This window comes from Falco punctatus, assembly GCF_963210335.1.
Source record: "Falco punctatus genome assembly, chromosome: 8".
NCBI lineage: Eukaryota > Metazoa > Chordata > Aves > Falconiformes > Falconidae > Falco > Falco punctatus.
The window spans coordinates 53,446,316-53,459,742 of NC_137588.1; positions in this window are offsets into that span (position 1 = coordinate 53,446,316).

A 13,427-nucleotide genomic window follows, 5' to 3' on the forward strand; every position below is an offset into this window, starting at 1 on the left:
GTTAAATCTTATCTGAAACACATCAGCTGCCGGAAACTGCTGGGGCTTCACGATTCTGCCTCGTTTTTCCCAGCTGGCAAGGCCATACCAGCGGGGAGCAGCCGTCACCCCGCTGGCCCTGTGCCATGGCCTGCTGTGGGTCCGTGTCGCACCCCGGCTGCACCCGGGTTATTTATAGCCAAGAGCAGGGTGTATGCGGAGGAAGCTTTGCGGTTTAAAACAAGAGAAGCAAATGAGGTGCAGGAATCAGGAAATGAGATGAAAGGCAGTTTCAGCAGTACAAGGTTTCTGTCTAGGCAGGGACCTTTCTTAACTAGCGTCTCATCCGCACTCTTTCCACACTCCACTTTTGCATCCGCACACCTCCGAGGTTTTAAAAATGAACAGAAGACCCACAGGACAGCCCTTCCCACTGCAGACATGAGGAGCCCATCGAAAGCAGGAGCATCTGGAGGAGCCACACGTGCAGTGCTAACAACCTTAGCTAATTACCAGGAGTTTCCCCTGCCCACCACCGAGATAAACGGGGCCATATGTTTCCCACACATACCAACAGGTACAGCTGTAACCGGCTGGTGGCTGGTGCGGTTCTGTAGTGCTCCATCGGCGTTCAGAGGCTTCACAGAAGCCGAGAGCCTGGCCCGTACACAGACACAGGCTCAGTTAGCACTTGCTGGGTGCAACACCCATTCCCCAGCTCCCCCCGGGCGCACATGCCACCCCCACCCCCCCACTCTCTCCGCCCATGGGCCAGCAGCGCTCGCCTTGCAGGGGAAGAGCGGGAAGAAGCTGCTGGAAAAGCAGACATACAGAGATGAGATGCAATCGTGGGAGAGCAGAGCAAAACGGGAAAGGAAAAGCAGATGTGGGAGCTACATGTCATCCTCAGCTCCCTGTTCCCCCTTCTTTTGTAAGAGGTGACCAAAAATCTCTGGAAAGTGCTCGAGGTAAGTTTCTGGTAATAACCTGGTGAGTTTGCTGTGCTGCCTCCTGTGGGTTACGCTAACATCTGGGAATACTCCAACACCAAGTCAAAGCGTTAAGTCCCCTATCCCTATCTTTGCATGAAGCACGGAATCTTCAGAGGAGGAGAGGCAGGTTTGGGGACTTAGTGGGAGATACCAGCTCTTGGAGAGGCAAAGCTAAGTTTTCTGCTTTGTAACAAGTGCTTTACCAAAGGCACCCATGTGCCCTGCAACATCCCTTGTAATATCCCTCTCCAGAGTCTTCTACAGGACTCTGGAAGTGTCTGTGGCCCAGGGTGCAGAAATCAGCCAGTCCAGCTTACACCTAAATATTTTCTCTTCGTTGTACTATATTCAAAAAAGCCTGAACCTCTGCTTTGGTTAACAGGATGTAGTAGACGAAGCCAAGAAAGGCTGATTTTTCTTTCTTGATTCTGCAACTCGTGCTTTTGTTGGCAATCTTTGCTCTCCTATGTGAGGTGTGTCAGGGTGGGCCCATGGCTCGAGCTGATTTCTGCCCTTGGCTATGCACCTATGACCCACACCAAGTGATTGTGACTAGTGACCACAGGTTCAAAATAAAGGCAGGAATTTGCCCCACATAAAAATAAATTTCATCACCCAAAGTCCGAGTTGCTTTTGATGTTTGCAAGCCTTTATCTGCGCTTTTGAGTAGTTACTGGTTTTCCAGCATGTTCAAAGCTTCTTATATAAACAAATATAATACCAAACCTCAGAGGAGAGGTCAGGAAAACAGTGAAGCTGGCAGTCCCTATGCTGCCTGAAGTGCTGGGGAGAGCCCCAGCTCACCCCAAAATACCTTCCTCTGGGTTCCTTGGGCTTGGAGGGTGCCAAAACCAGGCACGTCTCATTTGTTTTGTGCAGCACATCTGCACCACTGACCCCATTGCTTTGTCATCACGCTAATCTTTTCTCTTTTTATAATTGGATGTGTGCTCCCTCCTTGCTGGGTGACATTTGAAGAACAGCCTGTGGGATCAATGAGAAAGGCAGGGTTGGTAGAAAGAGGTAATCACTTTTATTAGCCCAGCTGACATAATTGGAAAAAGCAGCCAGGCTTTCGGGCATCCAAGACCTTCCTCAGGACTGCAGCTAGCCGGGATGCTGGCCTCAACCCTGCCTGCCCAGATGCTTATCACAAGCTGGAGAGCGCAAAGCACTCTGATATTAAGCAGCTGGCCTGATCAGGCCCTTGGCAAGCGCTCAGAAGTGACAATCTTCAACACAGTGTTTGGCGGGAGAGGAATTGTAAAATTCTCTTCTTGTAGAGAACAGATAAGTAACTGTGCCTGGTATGTCACTGTGGGGAGGGCTGTAGGGCAGCAGCAGCAGCATGCAGATAGCGTGCAAGCATTCCTCTTGGTGTGGCTGCTGATTGCCGCCAGCCCCTGCAGCAGACGAGCAGCCCACCCTGGCCTGACCCACGCCGGGCACCCTTCAGATGATCTGGCAGTGCGTGCTCGGAGGGGCTTCAGCCTGCTTTTCCCCTTTTCCCTGCTGCATGACTTCACACGTGCCTGGCTTTGGCTGCCAGCGGGCGCTCAGCAGTGCTGCGGCAGGGTGCTGTGCTGGGGCAGCTCACCAGCCTGCGGGAAGAGGGACAGGGACGCTTTCTGGGGGTCTCCTCTGCCTTCCTCAGGGGCTTTTGGTCTCCTCATTCCTTCCAAGCAGCTTGGCAGGGGTCAGGGAGCTTGCAGCAGGTTAGCTGTGCTAGCAGCAGTGCAGGCTTGGGGCTCTGGATTTCTCTTCCTCTCGCGTTGTGAGCCATGAGGGGGAGCCACCCGTGACAAGCTCCCCTGTACGCTTGTTTGAAACAGCAGTGCAATTAGAAATCAGGGTTTAAATGATAAAGCGCGGGCTTTTTTGTGTCTTTCTTTCTCTCTCTGAGCTTCCTGCATGGTCTGGTGGGACCCTTCGACATCTCCTTGCTCCATGAGCCCGCAGCAGTAAGGAGAAGCCCAGGACTCCCTTTGGCACCCACCTGCAGCAGGGAGGCCAGCAGAAGGGACAGAAACGTTCCTGCTTCTTTTTGACTGGGAGATGCTGCCACTGCCACCCTCGGGCAGCCGTCCCCAGCCCCTGCACTCCCAAGGACCGTGCCCACCCTGTGTTCCACAGGGGGATGGGGCAGCCAAGGGGCTCTGGGGGCTGCAAGGTGGTGTGAAATGCCTGAGGCAGCACCCATCTGACAAAGGAATATCCCTAACACTTCCACAGGTGCCACCGCTGTTAGGGTACCCATCCCTACATCTTCCCATGTGAGGGTGCCCGTAGGGGTGTGAAGGAAAACTGAGGGGGGAGATCAACCACCTTGCACCAAGGCAGGCAGGATCCTCTGGTCCTCCCTGTGCATCTCCCAGGGCATCTTCTGAGTGTGGGAGATCAGGCGATTAGCTTCTGGAGTACTGGCATTTGTAGGGAGGTAGTTAATTTTTTTATTATTATTTTTTTTTAGATTAGATCAAGGAAAAAGGAAACTGCTGAATATGAGCAATGACCCCAGTGAAAACTGAGGTGCTTTATATGGAACATGACACTGGCTGGAACAGCTGAACACCAGAGAGTCATTGTCTCTGGGCCAAATACTGAACTGTTCGCCTGTAAATCCATACTGATGGTGAACACAGGTTACAAAATGACACAACATGAGCGCAGCAGAGGAAACAGAAGAGAGCATCAGAATAATAGAGGTAAAAGATCGGTATCAAGACTTTTTTTCATGTCATTAGTGTTTTTCCCATAACTGAACACCGTTTTCATAAGCAGAGGAGATCATGGTCTCTGACCTGCATCTCCCTCTCGATTTGTCCCTGGCAATGACCTCTGGGCCCATGCTGCCAGCCGTATTTTCTTGTCCACTCCCCAGTATCTTGTTTCCCCACATGGTGCAAAGCTGTGGCGTGAGGCTGCAGCAAGGGAGTTTGCCACACAGTGGAGGTTTTTTGAGCATAAAATGCACCCCATCCTCTGGGCATCACGAGCACTGAAGTGGCTTCTGCTCCACTGCACCCATCCAGCAGCTCAGAGGAGACACCAGTCAGGTACCTGGGCACCTGGGGCCACAGAGCAGATGAGGCTACAGAAATGTAGCCATAATTTCATGGGAGCCTGGGCTGGAGCCACGGTGAATCGCGCACTCATAGTGTGAGGCAGACAAATCCGATTCAAGCAGAAATGCACCAAATTGTAGCCATACTGAGGTGCCTTGTTTCTCACTTTGAGCAATAACAAGAACCCCTTGCTCTTGCAAGGTGGTCTGAGCTCCTCAGATAATGCTCAGTATCATTAGACAGGAGGCAAATTGTATGGCACCTGCACTGACCCAGTGTAAACCCCTGACCCACATGAATACTTGGCATGTACATAGGAGGCATACCAGGGAATCAACACAGAAAGGAATGCTTTACATTTTTGTACTGTGTTGAAAATTCTTCCTCTTCACCTCTCTGCCATCACGGGAGGGTTTACCATACCCCTAAGGTGAATCCTGGTCCTGGGGACAGAGGTCTCTGCTTGCAGTGGGTCCAGAGCTTCATCTCCCATTCCTAATTTTAGAAGGCTACTTCATGAGCTTATAGGAAAGGAAACTCTGTGTGCCGGAGTATGTGCCCAGTTCTACCGAGTCCAAGAGGAAATTTGTTTTATCCTGAGAGCTTTCTTATCAAACCTACTGCATATCAAACCCAAAATAGCTTGTGTGGCTGCTGGTCAGACCAAGCTTTCCCTCAGCTCTGAGGGATGGGTCAACAGCTAGAGGAGGATTTGCTAATGCACTGCTGCAAGGTGGTATAGCCATGGTGGGTGCTGTGTGCATGCCTTTCAGATGGTGCAAACCCAAGGGATTTTAATTTATTTTAATAGCCCTTTTCACTGTGGGAAAGGCCCTTGGCGTGATCTGAAGGCAGGTACATCAACATGCGCTGGGGCCAAGCCAACAGCTGGTGTCTGGGTGCCTCATACCCAGCAAGACAGAACCAGCTGGGGAGATGAGATGTGCAAAAGGAGAAGACGGCCAGGTGGAGATGGGGCTGAGCAATAACCATAGCTCTGCACTGTATGCATGGCCAGGAGGACTGACAGCAGCAGTAAGGGTGCAGAAGGAACGGCTTCAGCAATGCCAAGATCTTGGACAGATTTGAGCAGCCCATGCTACAGCCTATGGCACCCTGGCTGCTAGCTAGAGCATGGTAGGTCACGCCTGCCATGCCCACACTGCCAGAAGATGCCTGGCCATTCTGTGGGCATCTTTCAAAAGCTACAACATCCCTGTGGAGAGCTACAATGTCTTCTGAGCCCTTGTGCAAGTGCTTGGCATTTGCATAGGTGGCTCCAGACCTGGAGTGTCAATAAACACACACAAAGAAAAGACCACAGTCCTTGGCATTTCGTCCCTAGATCCCATAGACCTTTTTGGTCATTGTACCCTTAATTTTCTGTTTTCCCTCAGTGAGGCAGAATTAATTAATCCTTATTCCTCCAGGCATCTAACAAGGACACCCACTGATGTCTGTCAGTTATTTTGGAGAAGACTTCATAAAGTAGTGCTAAAAAGGTTGTTTTTCTCTGTGATTACAATATATATGGTCCCATGCTCTCCCTCAATACCTTGGCTGGAAAAAGGAAATCACAATTCAGAAGTGGCTTAGGGTAAACTCATTACTTTGTAATGCCTCCAGTCTGACTGCAGCCATCAGCCTTCCTGTTTTACACAGAGATTGGACATTTACAGGGGGAACTGTCATGGAGATTTTGCTCTTAGCATGGAAGTGAATCGATGCCCTAAAAGAAAGGCAGTAGTTGTGTCATGAAAGACTGGGGGGACAGGAGCATCCTTTAGAAGTGAATGTATTTGAGGAAAATGATCACACTGAGAGATGTGGACACAAACATCTCCATGCAAAGATACTTATTTTGCTGGTTACTATCAACAAATTCGCCTAACTGGGGACGTTGTATAGTAGCAAGAAGGGTTGTAAGGACTAAGATATCCAGGTGATGTGTACAACAGAAGGCGGTAGGCAGAATTCAGTCTCCATAGCTCACATATCTCTCGCCCTCTCTCAGCCTGGTCTTGACATCTGATGTGAACCCTGTTTGACTTACTCCCCAGCTCTGGCAGAAATTTGCAGCTCATTTCCAGGTCATATCGCATATCGCACCTACTATACATCAGTGAGTCCTTATTTTCTCTGCTCATTAATAAACCCGGGCTAAATTCAGAGCAGCACATGAAAGTGAAAGGCACCATGTCTCATGACCATCCAGACTCTTTATCCAACCCAGCCCACCCTGGAATGCAAGAACAAATACTGTGTGTAACTCCTTAAACAATTTAAGTAAGTGATTTCAGATGGGCTATTGTGTGTGGCATTCATCTAGGTAGATGGTATCTGTGAATGGTGTTTTGCGTGTTAGTGTATTTTAATAGCACGTGAGATTACATCTCTGGCTAGTGTTTTTATTTGCTATAGTATGGTAATTGGGTGATTTTAATCTGTGGATGATTTTTTTGGTAACATAGCTAGCCCTGAGGGAACTGGTTTAAGGCTGTCTCTTACTAAAATTAGCCTTTGCAAACTCAAACTCCCTCCCTTCTGCCAGCTCATGGCAGAATACTTGGGATAAAAAACGGTTGCAAGTTCACACAGCTAAATAGATAGAGAACCTGCAAACCTGGGTTTTTCTGCTGCTCAGGCTATTATCCTCTTCGATGGAGTCACAGACTCAACATTTTGAGAATCCTGTATCCTCCAGAATTCCTCCGCATTCCCCAGAGAACAGGCATGCTCTCCCTCACTTCACCAGGAAAGTATCAAAGGCTCAGATTTTTGCATCAAAAATGCACCTGATGCCTGAGGACTTTTTCAAGTGCATCGCTGGAGATGCTGCTGCAGCAACGGTCCAGCAGCCCTGGCTGGCACAGGTAGCAGGGGAGCTCTCCAGGAGCCCAGCTCTGTGTCTGCACTCCTATCATGCAGCCACCTGTATCCAGCTCCATGGAGACCTCCAAGCCACTAGACACCTCTGGGAGTAGCGTTCTGCACTTACACTTCCAGTTCTAGAAACATTTTTCCCCGAAAATATCTGTGACTCGTGCACCGCAGCTGAGCTTCTCCCCAGGGCACGGCAGAAGGCCAAGGCAGGCGAAGCAAGAGTCATAACGAAATCTGAATGTATGAATTGAACGTAACACGTGCTGGCTCCCTGCCTTCTCGCCAGAATGAAAGAACTTAGTACAACATTCCTGATGTGCCTGTAAATATTTCTGCAGTGAACTGAGCCCTGCCCAGCCATTGATTTCCCACTTCAAAGGTCAAAGCCATTTGGTTTCATAATCACTCTTATGGAAGTGGAAAGCAGGGAGAGGTGTCCCAGAGACCTGGAGGAGCAGGTGGTGCAACGAGGGAGATCCTACCTTTCCAAAATACAGAGCTAGATGTAAGTGTAGCTCTGGGCTGAGGATTAGGGAGAGGAGGGGGCAGAAATGCCATTGCCCTTTCATGGGGCAGAATTCCTCCCTCCAGGCCACCCCAGTTTCATCTAGGGGGTTTCTAGCAGCCATCCTCTGCTGATTACCCTGAAAATCAGGCAGGGCTCTGCCCCCCACTGCTGCCAGGTCCCTCTGAGTCAGGCTATGAAGACTCTTGCCAAAAGGTCACGCCTGTGGCTGGCAGCTCTGCTGAGCAGCCGAACAGAAGCAGGATGCGTGAAGATTGTGGAGTTGTACTTTTGGGGTTCTTTTTGCTATAAATGCAGATGCATTCAAGCAAATTGACTTTATCCTTAAAATAAAACAGTCTTGGGGATCCGGCAGCTAGAAGGCCTGTGGGCTTTCCTCCAGCGTACCCCGAAGCCAGCAGAGAGCTAGTGTGCTGTGTTGTCCTTGTCCCATCTCTGTTGCACAGGAGGAGCCCATGTGTTTCCCAGCATGAGCACAAGGGGCTTTTACTCCGGTTTTTAACCTCTCTGGGAGTCACCACAGCTTCCCACCTTCCCTGTTGTCCCTGTCATTGATTAATTCATTAGTCGTCACTGTTTCATTCATAATGTAACCATCACCAAACAGATGGATGCACGTGCACTATGAGTAAAACACTCACAGGGAGAGACCTATGTGCATCCATGCCAGTGCCGGCGGCTCCCTCTGCACAGGGCTGGCCAGAAGGGTGGTGGGGCAGGATGGCACGGACCCCAGCTCCCCATCAGTGCACAGCCTCTGCCTGCTTAGGGCAGGTAGGGCAGGTGGATGTCCCTTTACCAGCACAGCAGCTGCTTTTCCTGCTCAGGACTGAGGTGTGGTACAGGAGCAGCATTCACACCCCAGAGCTGACAACACAAGTCAGAGCACGTCAGGGTAGAGGTGCCTTGGTCCAGAAACAGGAACATTTCCATGTCACCTATTTATACAACCCTTGTTTCTCACCAGGTATTTGCAACAGATCCTTAGCTGCATCTCCTAAACTACTCTTGCGCAGCTGAAAGAAACAGACCAAGGAGATGACAGCAACCCAAGCACAATGTCCTCGTTAGGGGCAGGGGCACAGCTCATGTCGATGGCTTTGACGCCCAGCTGCAGACTGAGGTGGGTCAGGAGCTGTCACCACCACCAACTGAGCTTAGCAAGGGGCCTTCTTCCACAAAAACACTAGAGGTGACTGAGCTGAAAGCTTCTTTTGAGATTAACTCACTCCTTTAAACAGTTTCCATAACAATTGAAATAGCTTCTGAAGAGACTGTTGTCTGAAGTTAAAAGATGAGGGTGATTTTACAGGCAAAGCAAAGGTGTGGAGGAGACCTGGTGGTTCACCTTGTCTGATGTCTGCTGCACCAGCTATAACTGTCCCATAGAGCATATCCCAGACTTTTAATCTGGAAGAAAGTCAGATTTAGAGTTTTAGGGTGACTGTGGTTGGCAGACCCTAATAAGACAGAAACATTTTATCTGAAGGTATGCATTCCCTTTCCTTGTAAATCTCAGTTCATTCCTATTGCATGAGTTAAGGCAGCTGCCGAGTCGGAGTGGGTGCAGTTTTAAAAGGGAAAATCCTGCTTGAAATCCAAAATAAATAATAACAAATATAGCCTTGTGAAAAGTAATTATAAGGCTTTAAATAAGCTAAACTAAAATAAACAGCACCCCTATCCTTCACCTGCTAGCAAGTTGACTTCAGCAGTTGTATTTCCCACCCAGGGTGGATGTGGATGGTTTATTGAAGCAGGTAAAATGGTCCAGAGCACACAGAGCGGCTGCTTTTCACTGGTCTCTGGTGCCAAGATTAACAACCTTCCCTTCAGACTGACTGTGGGACCAGGAGGTCTTGGGTCCTGGCTCCATCACTCACTTCGCCAGCCAAGTCACCAAACCTTTCTTTTCCCCCAAGCATTTGAAGCTCATTAACTAAACAACCCTCACAGTCTGTGTTATTATTATCATTATGAGTGAAGTCAGCAGCTTTTGTGGGAGATGTGGGAGACCCCGGTTCACAGGGGCTTTGCTGTAGGGGGAGGAATGAAGGCGTCTGGCCCAGCCCCACGAGACCCAGCTCTTGGCTTTTTCATGCCTGGTCGCTGCTTCTCTGGAGCTAAAACCTTTCAAAGGGGAGCCCATGTCAGGAAGCAGATGTCTCATATGGAATCCCCAAAAGGCAAAACAGGAGACAAAAGTGCAGGTGACCATGGAGTCTGAAACCCCTCTGCCATGTCCTTTACATGGTTGCACCACCTCATTCGCAGCCACTTCGCAGCCCTGCTCCTGCACATTCAAGTCCGTTATCAGGACTACAGCAGAATCCTACTGAGGTCTGGATTTCTTCAAATGCAGACTTTTTCCTGGAGTATTGCTTCAAACTGCACTTTCCATTGATGCCCTTAGATTAGACCCAAGAATATAACACCACCATGTGACCTCCAAACCACCTTCAAACAATTTTCACTCCATGTGCAGTGTTTTCTGTATTCTATAAAGGCAAAATCTTAATTTCACTCACCTGCTTTCCAATGATTTATTTACCTGGCAAAATAAAAAGTACATGACAGCTGTTTAGCACTGGCTACATGAAAAACAAGCTTGCTGCTTAGCTATTCATTATGTAAATACTAATTAAAATTAAACAGTTAAACCCTTTAAGAAAAAAAGGTAGCAGAGCAGTGAGGGTGGCCACGCAGTGTGTCTGGGCGGCCCAAGGGAGCAGGATGGCTGGGCTAGGTCCACACGGATGTGTTGGGACCCAGCACTGGAGCAGGGTCAGGAGATGCTGTGCAGATCCCGCACGTCGAGCCCAGAAACCATGCTGGGGGATGGAGCTGGGGGACTCAACACACCATCTGTGTCCAGGATGAAGAAGGGCAGCCACAGGGGAGGGCAAGAAACAAGTATTTCTGACAGAAGACCTCTGTCAGACAGCTGTCGTAAGTAATGTTGGGAAACAGAATAGGACAGGAACTTGGTTATGAGCCCTTCAACAACCACAGGGGAAACATCTCATTAGTAGCTCTGGCTTGCAGGAGGGCTATCCGATCTGTGCGCTGTGCACGTGATTATCCCCTTCACAAGAAATGCTCCTGTTAATCCCCAGCTTTCTGCTCCTATGCCACTGACGGTGACTTCAAAGCTGGTGTCAGTGCACAGGCTAACACAGCCAGGCTGCTGGGAAAGCCATGGGGCTGGGGCAGAAAAAAGGGCTGAGAGGCACCACTCCCATCAGTTTTGCAGCAGAGGAACAGGTCAAATGCTGGTGGTCTCAAAACCTGCCTTCTAGGCAGGGTTTTCCTTGCATGTTCTGGATTTTCCCTGAACTCCTGCTGAACTGATTTTCAGCAAGGCTGGAGAAGGAAAGAGCATCTTCAGCCTCTCCCAGGAAGGCACTGGAGACCAGGGACCTGTGCCCAGCAGTGATATCAAGCAAGGGGGCACCAGCCCCTCAGCCCTGGGATGACATTATCCTCCTGGCAGCACAGCAGCAGCCGTGGTCTTGGACCTTCCCACCTGCATCCCATTTGCCCATGTCATAAAACTGCCTGGGACTCAAGGCTCTGGTGAAGCTGCAGAGTCTGAGGATGCGAATGACGGTGTCTGGCTGCTAGCGATGCAGCTGAGCGAGACTGAGGAGCAGCGGGCTTGTCCTGCAGCAGGCCACATGCAACCACCCATTTGACATAACAACGCCTCTGACTTCAGAAGTCATGGTGCCATGGTAGGTGACTGAGGTCAAGGCTCAGTAATCCCAACTCCTTATTGCTCTGAGCAGCTGTGATACCTGGTAGCCATCTGCCACGACCAGCAGTGCACTGGGACCTGTGACCTTGCTTAGAAACTCACACCCTCAAGACTGGAAAGAAATAGCACGTATTTAATGAATCTGTTATAGTTCCCTCCATCCCACCAGTGGAACCACCACTGAATTTCTTATCTGTGTTGTCAGTGGAGCCAAATCATCTGTTCTTCAATCTATAAAGGGTCTGTTCATCTCTGGAGCCTCCTCCCTCTGCTATTCCTGGATAATTGATAGTAGATATCCACTCCTGCTTCTAGGATGTTGGCTAGGGAAGTGGACCCTTCATATGGCTATTACAGTTAATAGCACAGCACAAATACAGCTAGCCATCTGGCATGTAACATATTGATTGGGAATAAGGAATGCAGGAGCCTTATGGTATTTTTTTACCACTGTGTCCATCACTGTTTTCTTACTCACATCTATATATACACCCACTGATAAAGCCCAGTGGATTTAACTGGATGCAAATGTACTTCATCTAGGAATCGGACAAAGCACTTTACCGAAGAGGGCTTTGCGTCAGTCACTTTTAGACCACTCCCCAACAAATGTTTCTGCTGATAAGAACACAGCATTGTTTGCTTTGGATCCTTCACCCAAGGGGGAAAAAATGAGCGTATAGCTCCTGTTGCAAATTATAAAGCATGGGTTTCTTAAAGACCTATTGTCAGCCAGAGTTCCTCAATGGTCTGAGATGTTGCTGACAGCTCCTGTTTGTGCAGTTGTTCAATGAAGGCTGGTTGCTTGCTCTGCTTGTAGGTGGGCTCTCTGGGGAAAACAAGAGAAGACAAGCATCTAGTGACAACTGCAGAACTGAAAGAGCAGCTCAGCCCTTTGCTGCTGCAGCTGACAGTGGAAGATAACCAGTCTGATGTGCTTCTCTCAAAGACTGCTTTCGCAGGGTAGGATGGCCTTTAGTTTCAGCCATCTGGCACACAGTGAAGAGACACTAAGAGCCAGTCGTGGGGAGAAGGGCACAGTGGCAGCACCCTTCATCTCTGCACAGCAGAAGGTCTGACAGCACCCTTGGAAACCTGGAGTTTGGACACTTCTCTCAAGCTCACTTTCACCTGGCACAGCAGCTCATAAAGCCAGGGGAGGAGCTAAAGCCCTTTTAGTGGCACTGTGACCAGTGCTTTTCAGCTCATGGCCCAAAGAGAGGAGATGACAACCATGTGAGGTACCGTCTCTGCAAGGGTGACACCCAGGGACCATCCCCAGGCTCCTGGCAGGCCGTGGCAAAGCGCACAGTGCAAAACAGACACATTTCTCGTTATCATGCTGGTGGGTAGGAGAAAAATAGGATGCATGGAAATGTCTAAGGACTTACTCACGCATTAAACCATGTTTTTAAGTTCTGCCAAGACAGAAGGATTAGGGAGGGATTTTTTAAATCTGTGTTTTCAAAGATTGCTTTTAGTTGTGGTTTGGCACAAGAGCACTGTAGGTCTTTCAAGGGTTGAATTGAGTAGGTCAGTGTCTTTCATAAATATGCCATCATGATCTGGGACTAAGGTCTGGTACAGCAGGGAAAGGACAGAGGCAAAGGGCAAAGACAGGCAAATGTGATGGCTTTGTTCTTGTGCTGAAGCCTCTTCACCATGGGGCTTGGCTGGCTAAGGAAGAGATGAAACCAGATGGGTTTGGTGAAGGCTACTATGAATGTGCAGTACTGCTGGAGGGATTTCCTGAATTCTCACTCCCCAGCCTTTTTCCCCAGGAAAGAAATGTTTTCCTCTGAGCTCCTCCATCTGCTGCTTGTCTGCCACCTTGCAGGGGAGATGTGGGGGTGCTGTTCGCTCACTCATACAAACAAGTTTCATTATCAGGTTATGAAGGAAAAACCAGCTAAAAAGGACGGGCAGCAGGAAGGGAGAGAGCCCCAGGCCAACAACTGGGGCTGCCTCCCAGTTCACTCATCCACTTCACATCTCAATGTCTTAATGTAAGCAAATACGTATCTGCCTGCTCCCAAATCAACATGCATCACCTTAGTATCTGGTTGCTGCTCCCTGCACCTCCTTTTGCATCATGCTTAGCATAGTTGGGAGATATTGATTAAAAATCCCTTTTGCTCTGTTCAGGATAGCAGAGGAGAGCTAAACAGAGCAGTCAGTTGCCCTAAAGGGCCTTTATTGGAAATAATGGCTTTCCGAGGAGCCAG